The sequence below is a fragment of the Cupressus sempervirens genome, chromosome 2 (genome assembly GCF_028749045.1).
Source record: "Cupressus sempervirens isolate cs-2001-9-10 chromosome 2, ASM2874904v1, whole genome shotgun sequence".
NCBI classification, from domain to species: domain Eukaryota; kingdom Viridiplantae; phylum Streptophyta; class Pinopsida; order Cupressales; family Cupressaceae; genus Cupressus; species Cupressus sempervirens.
In genome coordinates, this window is record NC_143119.1 from 565,142,104 (window position 1) to 565,155,368 (window position 13,265).

A 13,265-nucleotide genomic window follows, 5' to 3' on the forward strand; every position below is an offset into this window, starting at 1 on the left:
GGCTCCATGAACTCACATCTCCTAACCGATGACAATCTTTTGCTCCTTTGCCGACCTCATAAAAAATTGGGTCGTGAATGGCTGTTTGGTAGGAATTTTAAAGGATTTGGATTTTTAAGGCGGATGTCGGTGTGTTCGCTAATGTCTAATGCAGAGCGAGCCTCGCACTAATAGCTTATATAGGAGAGGTGGTTGCCGCGAGCCTCTCCCGTGCCCCTCTCATTGATTCAACGCCGGTGTCAAGGCGGATGGATATGTCGGATTTTGAAACGGTGGACGCCGACGTTGAATCAATTAGAGGGGCATGAAGCCCACCCTGGATGTGCTATTCCTCGACTCTCCTTTTAGATCATGTTTTCTTCTCACTCAGCTGGCGCAATTTCGGAAAAAGGTTTGGCAGCGGTTGCCATCCCTCACCGCGTCTACTTGGTGATTTTAAAACTCGATCTAAAACGGGAGCCCTCGTCTAGCACCTCCGTCCGGTGTTGCTCGGGTATTGCATAAATTTATGCCATCGGCGCGAATCCCCCAACGAATGCCTACGCTTGGACCCTCTCTTAGATCACCTTCTTCGATCACTCGACCGACGCAACTACGGAAGAGACTTGGCAGCGGTTGCCATTCTACAGCGCGTCTGTTCAGCGATTTCGAAGTTGATCTAATGGCGAGCCCTTGTCTCTAGCCATGAGGTGGGTTCTTGGCACTCTAGCAAAATTTTTTGCGTGCCTATCGCGGCTACAACGGGAGAGGTGGTTGCCGCAAGCCTCTCCCGTGCCCCCCTCATTGATTCAACGCCGCTGTCAGGGAGGATGGATATGTCAGATTTTGAAACGGTGGACGCCGACGTTGAATCAATTAGAGGGGCATGAAGCCCACCCTCGAGGGTGCTATTCCTGGGCTCTCCTTTAGATCATGTTTTCTTGTCACTCAGCTGGCGCAATTTCGGAAAATGGTTTGGCAGCGGTTGCCAGCCCTCACCGCGTCTACTGGGTGATTTTAAAACTCGATCTAAAACGGGAGACCTCGTCTAGCACCTCCGTCCGGTGTTGGTCGGGTATTGCATAAATTTATGCCATCGGCGCGAATCCCCCAACGAATGCCTACACGCTTGGACCCTCTCTTAGATCACCTTCTTCGATCACTCGACCGACGCAACTACGGAAGAGACTTGGCAGCGGTTGCCATTCTACAGCGCGTCTATTCAGCGATTTCGAAGTTGATCTAATGGTGAGCCCTTGTCTCTAGGCATGAGGTGGGTGGTTGGCGCTCTAGCAAAATTTTTTTGCGTGCCTATCACGGCTACAAGGGGAGAGGTGGTTGCCGCGAGCCTCTCCCGTGCCCCCCTCATTGATTCAACGCCGCTGTCATGGCGGATGGATATGTCAGATTTTGAAACGGTGGATGGCGACGTTGAATCAATTAGAGGGGCATGAAGCCCACCCTCGAGGGTGCTATTCCTGGACTCTCCTTTAGATCATGTTTTCTTGTCACTCAGCTGGCGCAATTTCGGAAAAAGGTTTGGCAGCGGTTGCCAGCCCTCACCGCGTCTACTCGGTGATTTTAAAACTCGATCTAAAACGGGAGCCCTCGTCTAGCACCTCCGTCCGGTGTTGCTCGGGTATTGCATAAATTTATGCCATCGGCGCGAATCCCCCAACAAATGCCTACGCTTGGACCCTCTCTTAGATCACCTTCTTCGATCACTCGACCGACGCAACTACGGAAGAGACTTGGCAGCGTTTGCCATTCTACAGCGCGTCTGTTCAGCGATTTCGAAGTTGATCTAATGGCGAGCCCTTGTCTCTAGCCATGAGGTGGGTGCTTGGCGCTCTAGCAAAATTTTTTGCGTGCCTATCGCGGCTACAACGGGACAGGTGGTTTCCACGAGCCTCTCCCGTGCCCCCCTCATTGATTCAACGCCGCTGTCAGGGCGGATGGATATGTCGGATTTTGAAACGGTGGATGCCGACGTTGAATCAATTAGAGGGGCATGAAGCCCACCCTCGAGGGTGCTATTCCTGGACTCTCGTTTAGATCATGTTTTCTTGTCACTCAGCTGGCGCAATTTCGGAAAAAGGTTTGGCAGCGGTTGCCAGTCCTCACCGCGTCTGCTCGGTGATTTTAAAACTCGATCTAAAACGGGAACCCTCGTCTAGCACCTCCATCCGGTGTTGCTCGGGTATTGCATAAATTTATGCCATCGGCGCGAATCCCCCAATGAATGCCTACGCTTGGACCCTCTCTTAGATCACCTTCTTCGATCACTCGACCGACGCAACTACGGAAGAGACTTGGCAGCGGTTGCCATTCTACAGCGCGTCTGTTCAGCGATTTCGAAGTTGATCTAATGGCGAGCCCTTGTCTCTAGGCATGAGGTGGGTGCTTGGCGCTCTAGCAAAATTTTTTGCGTGCCTATCGCGGCTACAACGGGAGAGGTGGTTGCCGCAAGCCTCTCCCGTGCCCCCCCTCATTGATTCAACGCCGCTGTCAGGGCGGATGGATATGTCGGATTTTGAAACGGTGGACGGCGACATTGAATCAATTAGAGGGGCATGAAGCCCACCCTGGAGGGTGCTATTCCTGGACTCTCCTTTAGATCATGTTTTCTTGTCACTCAGCTGGCACAATTTCGGAAAAAGGTTTGGCAGCGGTTGCCAGCCCTCACCGCGTCTACTTGGTGATTTTAAAACTCGATCTAAAACGGGAGCCCTCGTCTAGCACCTCCGTCCGGTGTTGCTCGGGTATTGCATAATTTGTTGCTATCGGTGCGAATCCCCCAACGAATCCCTAGCCTTGGACTCTGTCTTAGATCACCTTCTTCGATCACTCGACCGACGCAATTACGGAAGAGGCTTGGCAGCGGTTGCCATTCCACAGCGCGTCTGTTCAGCGATTTCGAAGTTGATCTACTAATGGCGAGCCCTTGTCTAGCCATGAGGTGGGTGCTTGGGGCTCTAGCAATTTTTTGTGTGCCTATCGCGGCTACAATGGGAGCTTTGATAACAAAAGTTCTCGGCGACCCTCCCCAATAGAAATCAGTGCTGGTGTTCACGAAAGACACGTTATTCGGATTTTTGGAATATTGGCACCAGCATCGTTTCTATTTGGAGGGCCGTGAAGCCATCCCGATTTTGCTATGCGAGGGCTCTCTCCCCAGAGTCGTTCTCTACGCAACAACTTCTTTGGCACAAAATTTTCAGAATGGTTTGGCAGCAGTTGTCGTTCCAATGGTGCCGTTGTGGTGGTTGCCTGGGCAGCGATCTGAAGGGCGACCCGTCGTCTAGCAGTTGGCCTGCGCATCACGAGTGACAAGGGAGCCTTTGTTATCGGAAGCTCCCCGTGGCCATTCGATTAGAAGAGCCATTGCTTGTTTGAGCAAGGACGAATGCAGCCTCGGATTCCAAACGAAATCAACGATTTCGGATCTATATAAGAGCGGAATGAAGCAGCAGCACAGCCCATTTGCTTTGCGCGCCTCCCCAAAGATGCTCTTCTTTCTCACTCCATTGCCACAATTTCGGGAGTTGTTCGACAGCGGTTGTCGTTCCAATGTGTCATTGCGGTGATCTGGAGAGCGATGCTAAGGGGGCGGGAGCTTGTGTCTAGAATTTGGGATGTTTGTGCGAGCGAGCAGGGGAGCTTCTCTTATCGGAACCTCTCCGTGGCCTTTGAATATATAGACCCAGTGCCGACGATATCGATGGATGCGAGCCCTTGGATTCCAAATTTGTCCATAGCTAACATTGGTTTTTGTGAGAGATGGGCACGAAAGCACATCCCGATTGCTACGCGGGAGCTCCCTAAGGTCGCCTCTGTGCCAACTCGATCGGCACAACATTGGGAATGGTTCGACAGCAGTTGACGTTCCAATGTGTCATCGGGGGATGTCTTGGAAAGTGGTCTTTCTTTCAAGGGCGAGCTCGCGTCTAGACATTGGATTGTGCGTCGCGTCACAGGTGAATGGGGATATCTCTCTGTGAACGGCGGCATGGTGATTGCAAGAGAAAATTGACTTAGTCAGAGCCATTGGCCTCGGGCCATTGTGACGGCCTCGCAATTTCTCTTTAATTGCAACCTATGTTTGCGCAGTAGCAGAGTTTGCATGTAAGATGGGCCTTGTTCTCGAGAGTTCCAGGAGATGACCTCCGGAACTTTTGGATTGGGCCCCTTCAAGGTGAAATTCATCCAGTTGATCGGATGAGCTCGATGACCATTTCAGTCCCTCGGCTCCATGAACTCACATCTCCTAACCGATGACAATCTTTTGCTCCTCTGCCGACCCCATAAAAAATTGGGTCGTGAATGGCTGTTTGGTAGGAATTTTAAAGGATTTGGATTTTTAAGGCGGATGTCGGTGTGTTCGCTAATTTCTAATGCAGAGCGAGCCTCGCACTAATAGCTTATATAGGAGAGGTGGTTGCCGCGAGCCTCTCCCGTGCCCAGCTCATTGATTCAACGCCGCTGTCAGGGCGGATGGATATGTCAGATTTTGAAACGGTGGACGCCGACGTTGAATCAATTAGAAGGGCATGAAGCCCACCTTCGAGGGTGCTATTCCTGGACTCTCCTTTAGATCATGTTTTCTTGTCACTCAGCTGGCGCAATTTCGGAAAAAGGTTTGGCAGCGGTTGCCAGCCCTCACCGCGTCTTCTTTGTGATTTTAAAACTCGATCTAAAACGGGAGCCCTCGTCTAGCACCTCCATCCGGTGTTGCGCGGGTATTGCACAAATTTTTGCCATCGGCGCGATTACCCCAACGAATGCCCTATGCTGGGACCCTCTCTTAGATCACCTTTTTCGATCACTCGACCGACGCAATTACGGAAGAGACTTGGCAGTGGTTGCCATTCTACAGCGCGTCTGTTCTGCGATTTCGAAGTTGATCTAATGGCGAGCCCTTGTCTCTAGGCATGAGGTGGGTGGTTGGCGCTCTAGCAAAATCTTTTTGCATGCCTATCGTGGCTACAAGGGGAGAGGTGGTTGCCGCGAGCCTCTCCCGTGCCCCCCTCATTGATTCAACGCCGCTGTCAGGGCGGATGGATATGTCGGATTTTGAAACGGTGGACGGCGACGTTGAATCAATTAGAGGGGCATGAAGCCCACCCTCGAGGGTGCTATTCCTGGACTCTCCTTTAGATCATGTTTTCTTGTCACTCAGCTGGCGCAATTTTGGAAAAAGGTTTGGCAGCGGTTGCCAGCCCTCACCGCGTCTACTCGGTGATTTTAAAACTCGATCTAAAACGGGAGCCCTCGTCTAGCACCTCCGTCCGGTGTTGCTCGGGTATTGCATAAATTTATGCCATCGGCGCGAATCCCCCAATGAATGCCTACGCTTGGACCCTCTCTTAGATCACGTTCTTCGATCACTTGACCGACGCAACTATGGAAGAGACTTGGCAGTGGTTGCCACTCTACAGCGTGTCTGTTCAGCGATTTCGAAGTTGATCTAATGGCGAGCCCTTGTCTCTAGGCATGAGGTGGGTGCTTGGCGCTCTAGCAAAATATTTTGCGTGCCTATCGTGGCTACAATGGGAGAGGTGGTTGCCGCGAGCCTCTTCCATGCCCCCCTCATTGATTCAACGCCGCTGTCAGGGCGGATGGATATGTCGGATTTTGAAACGGTGGACGGCGACGTTGAATCAATTAGAGGGGCATGAAGCCCACCCTCGAGGGTGCTATTCCTGGACTCTCCTTTAGATCATGTTTTCTTGTCACTCAGCTGGCGCAATTTTGGAAAAAAGTTTGGCAGCGGTTGCCAGCCCTCACCGCGTCTACTCGGTGATTTTAAAACTCGATCTAAAACGGGAGCCCTCGTCTAGCACCTCCGTCCGGTGTTGCTCGGGTATTGCATAAATTTATGCCATCGGCGCGAATCCCCCAACGAATGCCTACGCTTGGACCCTCTCTTAGATCACCTTCTTCGATCACTCGACCGACGCAACTACGGAAGAGACTTGGCAGCGTTTGCCATTCTACAGCGCGTCTGTTCAGCGATTTCGAAGTTGATCTAATGGCGAGCCCTTGTCTCTAGCCATGAGGTGGGTGCTTGGCGCTCTAGCAAAATTTTTTGCGTGCCTATCGCGGCTACAACGGGAGAGGTGGTTTCCACAAGCCTCTCCCGTGCCCCCCTCATTGATTCAACGCCGCTGTCAGGGCGGATGGATATGTCGGATTTTGAAACGGTGGATGCCGACGTTGAATCAATTAGAGGGGCATGAAGCCCACCCTCGAGGGTGCTATTCCTGGACTCTCGTTTAGATCATGTTTTCTTGTCACTCAGCTGGCGCAATTTCGGAAAAAGGTTTGGCAGCGGTTGCCAGCCCTCACCGCGTCTGCTCGGTGATTTTAAAACTCGATCTAAAATGGGAACCCTCGTCTAGCACCTCCATCCGGTGTTGCTCGGGTATTGCATAAATTTATGCCATCGGCGCGAATCCCCCAATGAATGCCTACGCTTGGACCCTCTCTTAGATCACCTTCTTCGATCACTCGACCGACGCAACTACGGAAGAGACTTGGCAGCGGTTGCCATTCTACAGCGCGTCTGTTCAGCGATTTCGAAGTTGATCTAATGGCGAGCCCTTGTCTCTAGGCATGAGGTGGGTGCTTGGCGCTCTAGCAAAATTTTTTGCGTGCCTATCGCGGCTACAACGGGAGAGGTGGTTGCCGCGAGCCTCTCCCGTGCCCCCCTCATTGATTCAAGGCCGCTATCAGGGCGGATGGATATGTCGGATTTTGAAACGATGGACGGCGACGTTGAATCAATTAGAGGGGCATGAAGCCCACCCTGGAGGGTGCTATTCCTGGACTCTCCTTTAGATCATGTTTTCTTGTCACTCAGCTGGCGCAATTTCGAAAAAAGGTTTGGCAGCGGTTGCCAGCCCTCACCGCGTCTACTTGGTGATTTTAAAACTCGATCTAAAACGGGAGCCCTCGTCTAGCACCTCCGTCCGGTGTTGCTCGGGTATTGCATAATTTGTTGCTATCGGTGCGAATCCCCCAACGAATCCCTAGCCTTGGACTCTATCTTAGATCACCTTCTTCGATCACTCGACCGACGCAATTACGGAAGAGGCTTGGCAGCGGTTGCCATTCCACAGCGCGTCTGTTCAGCGATTTCGAAGTTGATCTACTAATGGCGAGCCCTTGTCTAGCCATGAGGTGGGTGCTTGGGGCTCTAGCAATTTTTTGTGTGCCTATCGCGGCTACAATGGGAGCTTTGATAACAAAAGTTCTCGGCGACCCTCCCCAATAGAAATCAGTGCTGGTGTTCACGAAAGACACGTTATTCGGATTTTTGGAATATTGGCACCAGCATCGTTTCTATTTGGAGGGCCGTGAAGCCATCCCGATTTTGCTATGCGAGGGCTCTCTCCCCAGAGTCGTTCTCTACGCAACAACTTCTTTGGCACAAAATTTTCAGAATGGTTCGGCAGCGGTTGTCGTTCCAATGGTGCCGTTGTGGTGGTTGCCTGGGCAGCGATCTGAAGGGCGACCCGTCGTCTAGCAGTTGGCCTGCGCATCACGAGTGACAAGGGAGCCTTTGTTATCGGAAGCTCCCCGTGGCCATTCGATTAGAAGAGCCATTGCTTGTTTGAGCAAGGACGAATGCAGCCTCGGATTCCAAACGAAATCAACGATTTCGGATCTATATAAGAGCGGAATGAAGCAGCAGCACAGCCCGTTTGCTTTGCGCGCCTCCCCAAAGATGCTCTTCTTTCTCACTCCATTGCCACAATTTCGGGAGTTGTTCGACAGCGGTTGTCGTTCCAATGTGTCATTGCGGTGATTTGGAGAGCGATGCTAAGGGGGCGGGAGCTTGTGTCTAGAATTTGGGATGTTTTTGCGAGCGAGCAGGGGAGCTTCTCTTATCGGAACCTCTCCGTGGCCTTTGAATATATAGACCCAGTGCCGACGATATCGATGGATGCGAGCCCTTGGATTCCAAATTTGTCCATAGCTAACATTGGTTTTTGTGAGAGATGGGCACGAAAGCACATCCCGATTGCTACGCGGGAGCTCCCTAAGGTCGCCTCTGTGCCAACTCGATCGGCACAACATTGGGAATGGTTCGACAGCGGTTGACGTTCCAATGTGTCATCGGGGGATGTCTTGGAAAGTGGTCTTTCTTTCAAGGGTGAGCTCGCGTCTAGACATTGGATTGTGCGTCGCGTCACAGGTGAATGGGGATATCTCTCTGTGAACGGCGGCATGGTGATTGCAAGAGAAAATTGACTTAGTCAGAGCCATTGGCCTCGGGCCATTGTGACGGCCTCGCAATTTCTCTTTAATTGCAACCTATGTTTGCGCAGTAGCAGAGTTTGCATGTAAGATGGGCCTTGTTCTCGAGAGTTCCAGGAGATGACCTCCGAAACTTTTGGATTAGGCCCCTTCAAGGTGAAATTCATCCAGTTGATCGGATGAGCTCGATGACCATTTCAGTCCCTCGGCTCCATGAACTCACATCTCCTAACCGATGACAATCTTTTGCTCCTCTGCCGACCCCATAAAAAATTGGGTCGTGAATGGCTGTTTGGTAGGAATTTTAAAGGATTTGGATTTTTAAGGCGGATGTCGGTGTGTTCGCTAATTTCTAATGCAGAGCGAGCCTCGCACTAATAGCTTATATAGGAGAGGTGGTTGCCGCGAGCCTCTCCCGTGCCCAGCTCATTGATTCAACGCCGCTGTCAGGGCGGATGGATATGTCAGATTTTGAAACGGTGGATGCCGACGTTGAATCAATTAGAAGGGCATGAAGCCCACCTTCGAGGGTGCTATTCCTGGACTCTCCTTTAGATCATGTTTTCTTGTCACTCAGCTGGCGCAATTTCGGAAAAAGGTTTGGCAGCGGTTGCCAGCCCTCACCGCGTCTTCTTTGTGATTTTAAAACTCGATCTAAAACGGGAGCCCTCGTCTAGCACCTCCATCCGGTGTTGCGCGGGTATTGCACAAATTTTTGCCATCGGCGCGATTACCCCAACGAATGCCCTATGCTGGGACCCTCTCTTAGATCACCTTTTTCGATCACTCGACCGACGCAATTACGGAAGAGACTTGGCAGTGGTTGCCATTCTACAGCGCGTCTGTTCTACGATTTCGAAGTTGATCTAATGGCGAGCCCTTGTCTCTAGGCATGAGGTGGGTGGTTGGCGCTCTAGCAAAATCTTTTTGCGTGCCTATCGTGGCTACAAGGGGAGAGGTGGTTGCCGCGAGCCTCTCCTGTGCCCCCCTCATTGATTCAACGCCGCTGTCAGGGCGGATGGATATGTCGGATTTTGAAACGGTGGACGGCGACGTTGAATCAATTAGAGGGGCATGAAGCCCACCCTCGAGGGTGCTATTCCTGGACTCTCCTTTAGATCATGTTTTCTTGTCACTCAGCTGGCGCAATTTCGGAAAAAGGTTTGGCAGCGGTTGCCAGCCCTCACCGCGTCTACTCGGTGATTTTAAAACTCGATCTAAAATGGGAGCCCTCGTCTAGCACCTCCGTCCGGTGTTGCTCGGGTATTGCATAAATTTATGCCATCGGCGCGAATCCCCCAATGAATGCCTACGCTTGGACCCTCTCTTAGATCACGTTCTTCGATCACTTGACCGACGCAACTACGGAAGAGACTTGGCAGTGGTTGCCACTCTACAGCGTGTCTGTTCAGCGATTTCGAAGTTGATCTAATGGCGAGCCCTTGTCTCTAGGCATGAGGTGGGTGCTTGGCGCTCTAGCAAAATATTTTGCGTGCCTATCGTGGCTACAATGGGAGAGGTGGTTGCCGCGAGCCTCTTCCATGCCCCCCTCATTGATTCAACGCCGCTGTCAGGGCGGATGGATATGTCGGATTTTGAAACGGTGGACGGCGACGTTGAATCAATTAGAGGGGCATGAAGCCCACCCTCGAGGGTGCTATTCCTGGACTCTCCTTTAGATCATGTTTTCTTGTCACTCAGCTGGCGCAATTTTGGAAAAAGGTTTGGCAGCGGTTGCCAGCCCTCACCGCGTCTACTCGGTGATTTTAAAACTCGATCTAAAACGGGAGCCCTCGTCTAGCACCTCCGTCCGGTGTTGCTCGGGTATTGCATAAATTTATGCCATCGGCGCGAATCCCCCAACGAATGCCTACGCTTGGACCCTCTCTTAGATCACCTTCTTCGATCACTCGACCGACGCAACTACGGAAGAGACTTGGCAGCGGTTGCCATTCTACAGCGCGTCTGTTAAGCGATTTTGAAGTTGATCTAATGGCGAGCCCTTGTCTCTAGGCATGAGGTGGGTGCTTGGCGCTCTAGCAAAATTTTTTGCGTGCCTATCGCAGCTACAAGGGGAGAGGTGGTTGCCACAAGCCTCTCCCGTGCCCCCCTCATTGCTTCAACGCCGCTGTCAGGGCGGATGGAAATGTCGGATTTTGAAACGGTGGACGGCGACATTGAATCAATTAGAGGGGCATGAAGCCCACCCTCGAGGGTGCTATTTTCCTGGACTCTCCTTTAGATCATGTATTCTTGTCACTCAGCTGGCGCAATTTCGGAAAAAGGTTTGGCAGCGGTTGCCAGCCCCTCACCGCGTCTACTTGGTGATTTTAAAACTCGATCTAAAACGGGAGCCCTCGTCTTGCACCTCCGTCCGGTGTTGCTCGGGTATTGCACAAATTTTTGCCATCGGCGCGAATCCCCCAACGAATGCCTACACGCTTGGACCCTCTCTTAGATCACCTTCTTCGATCACTCGACCGACGCAATTACGGAAGAGACTTGGCAGCGGTTGCCATTCTACACCGCGTCCGTTCTGCGATTTCGAAGTTGATCTAATGGCGAGCCCTTGTCTATAGCCATGAGGTGGGTACTTGGCGCTCTAGCAAAATTTTTTGTGAGCCTATCGCGGCTACAATGGGAGAGGTGGTTGCCGCGAGCCTCTCCTGTGCCTAGCTCATTGATTCAACGCCGCTGTCAGGGCAGATGGATATGTCGGATTTTGAAACGGTGGACGCCGACGTTGAATCAATTAGAAGGGCATGAAGCCCACCTTCGAGGGTGCTATTCCTGGACTCTCCTTTAGATCATGTTTTCTTGTCACTCAGCTGGCGCAATTTCGGAAAAAGGTTTGGCAGCGGTTGCCAGCCCTCACCGCGTCTTCTTTGTGATTTTAAAACTCGATCTAAAACGGGAGCCCTCGTCTAGCACCTCCGTCCGGTGTTGCGCGGGTATTGCACAAATTTTTGCCATCGGCGCGATTACCCCAACGAATGCCCTACGCTGGGACCCTCTCTTAGATCACCTTTTTCGATCACTCGACCGACGCAATTACAGAAGAGACTTGGCAGCGGTTGCCATTCTACAGCGCGTCTGTTCTGCGATTTCGAAGTTGATCTAATGGTGAGCCCTTGTCTCTAGGCATGAGGTGGGTGGTTGGCGCTCTAGCAAAATCTTTTTGCGTGCCTATCGCGGCTACAAGGGGAGAGGTGGTTGCCACGAGCCTCTCCCGTGCCCCCCTCATTGATTCAACGCCGCTGTCAGGGCGGATGGATATGTCGAATTTTGAAACGGTGGACGCCGACGTTGAATCAATTAGAGGGGCATGAAGCCCACCCTCGAGGGTGCTATTCCTGGACTCTCCTTTAGATCATGTTTTCTTGTCACTCAGCTGGCGCAATTTCGGAAAAAGGTTTGGCAGCGGTTGCCAGCCCTCACCGCGTCTACTTGGTGATTTTAAAACTCGATCTAAAACGGGAGCCCTCGTCTAGCACCTCCGTCCGGTGTTGCTCGGGTACTGCATAAATTTATGCCATCGGCGCGAATCCCCCAACGAATGCCTACGCTTTGACCCTCTCTTAGATCACGTTCTTCGATCACTCGACCGACGCAACTACGGAAGAGACTTGGCAGCGGTTGCCACTCTACAGCGCGTCTGTTAAGCGATTTCGAAGTTGATCTAATGGCGAGCCCTTGTCTCTAGGCATGAGGTGGGTGCTTGGCGCTCTAGCAAAATATTTTGCGTGCCTATCGCGGCTACAAGGGGAGAGGTGGTTGCCGCGAGCCTCTCCCGTGCCCCCCTCATTGATGCAACGCCGCTGTCAGGGCGGATGGAAATGTCGGATTTTGAAACGGTGGACGGCGACGTTGAATCAATTAGAGGGGCATGAAGCCCACCCTCGAGGGTGCTATTTTCCTGGACTCTCCTTTAGATCATGTATTCTTGTCACTCAGCTGGCGCAATTTTGGAAAAAGGTTTGGCAGCGGTTGCCAGCCCCTCACCGCGTCTACTTGGTGATTTTAAAACTCGATCTAAAACGGGAGCCCTCATCTTGCACCTCCGTCCGGTGTTGCTGGGGTATTGCACAAATTTATGCCATCGGCGCGAATCCCCCAACGAATTCCTACACGCTTGGACCCTCTCTTAGATCACCTTCTTCGATCACTCGACCGACGCAATTACGGAAGAGACTTGGCAGCGGTTGCCATTCTACACCGCGTCTGTTAAGCGATTTTGAAGTTGATCTAATGGCGAGCCCTTGTCTATAGCCATGAGGTGGGTACTTGGCGCTCTAGCAAAATTTTTTGCGTGCCTATCGCGGCTACAATGGGAGAGGTGGTTGCCGCGAGCCTCTCCCGTGCCCAGCTCATTGATTCAACGCCGCTGTCAGGGCGGATGGATATGTCGGATTTTGAAACGGTGGACGCCGACGTTGAATCAATTAGAAGGGCATGAAGCCCACCTTTGAGGGTGCTATTCCTGGACTCTCCTTTAGATCATGTTTTCTTGTCACTCAGCTGGCGCAATTTCGGAAAAAGGTTTGGCAGCGGTAGCCAGCCCTCATCGCGTCTACTTTGTGATTTTAAAACTCGATCTAAAACGGGAGCCCTCGTCTAGCACCTCCGTCCGGTGTTGCGCGGGTATTGCACAAATTTTTGCCATCGGCGCGATTACCCCAACGAATGCCCTACGCTGGGACCCTCTCTTAGATCACCTTTTTCGATCACTCGACCGACGCAATTACGGAAGAGACTTGGCAGCGGTTGCCATTCTACAGCGCGTCTGTTCTGCGATTTCGAAGTTGATCTAATGGCGAGCCCTTGTCTCTAGGCATGAGGTGGGTGCTTGGCGCTCTAGCAAAATCTTTTTGCGTGCCTATCGCGGCTACAATGGGAGAGGTGGTTGCCGCGAGCCTCTCCCGTGCCCCCCTCATTGATTCAACGCCACTGTCAGGGCGGATGGATATGTCGGATTTTGAAACAGTGGACGCCGACGTTGAATCAATTAGAGGGGCATGAAGCCC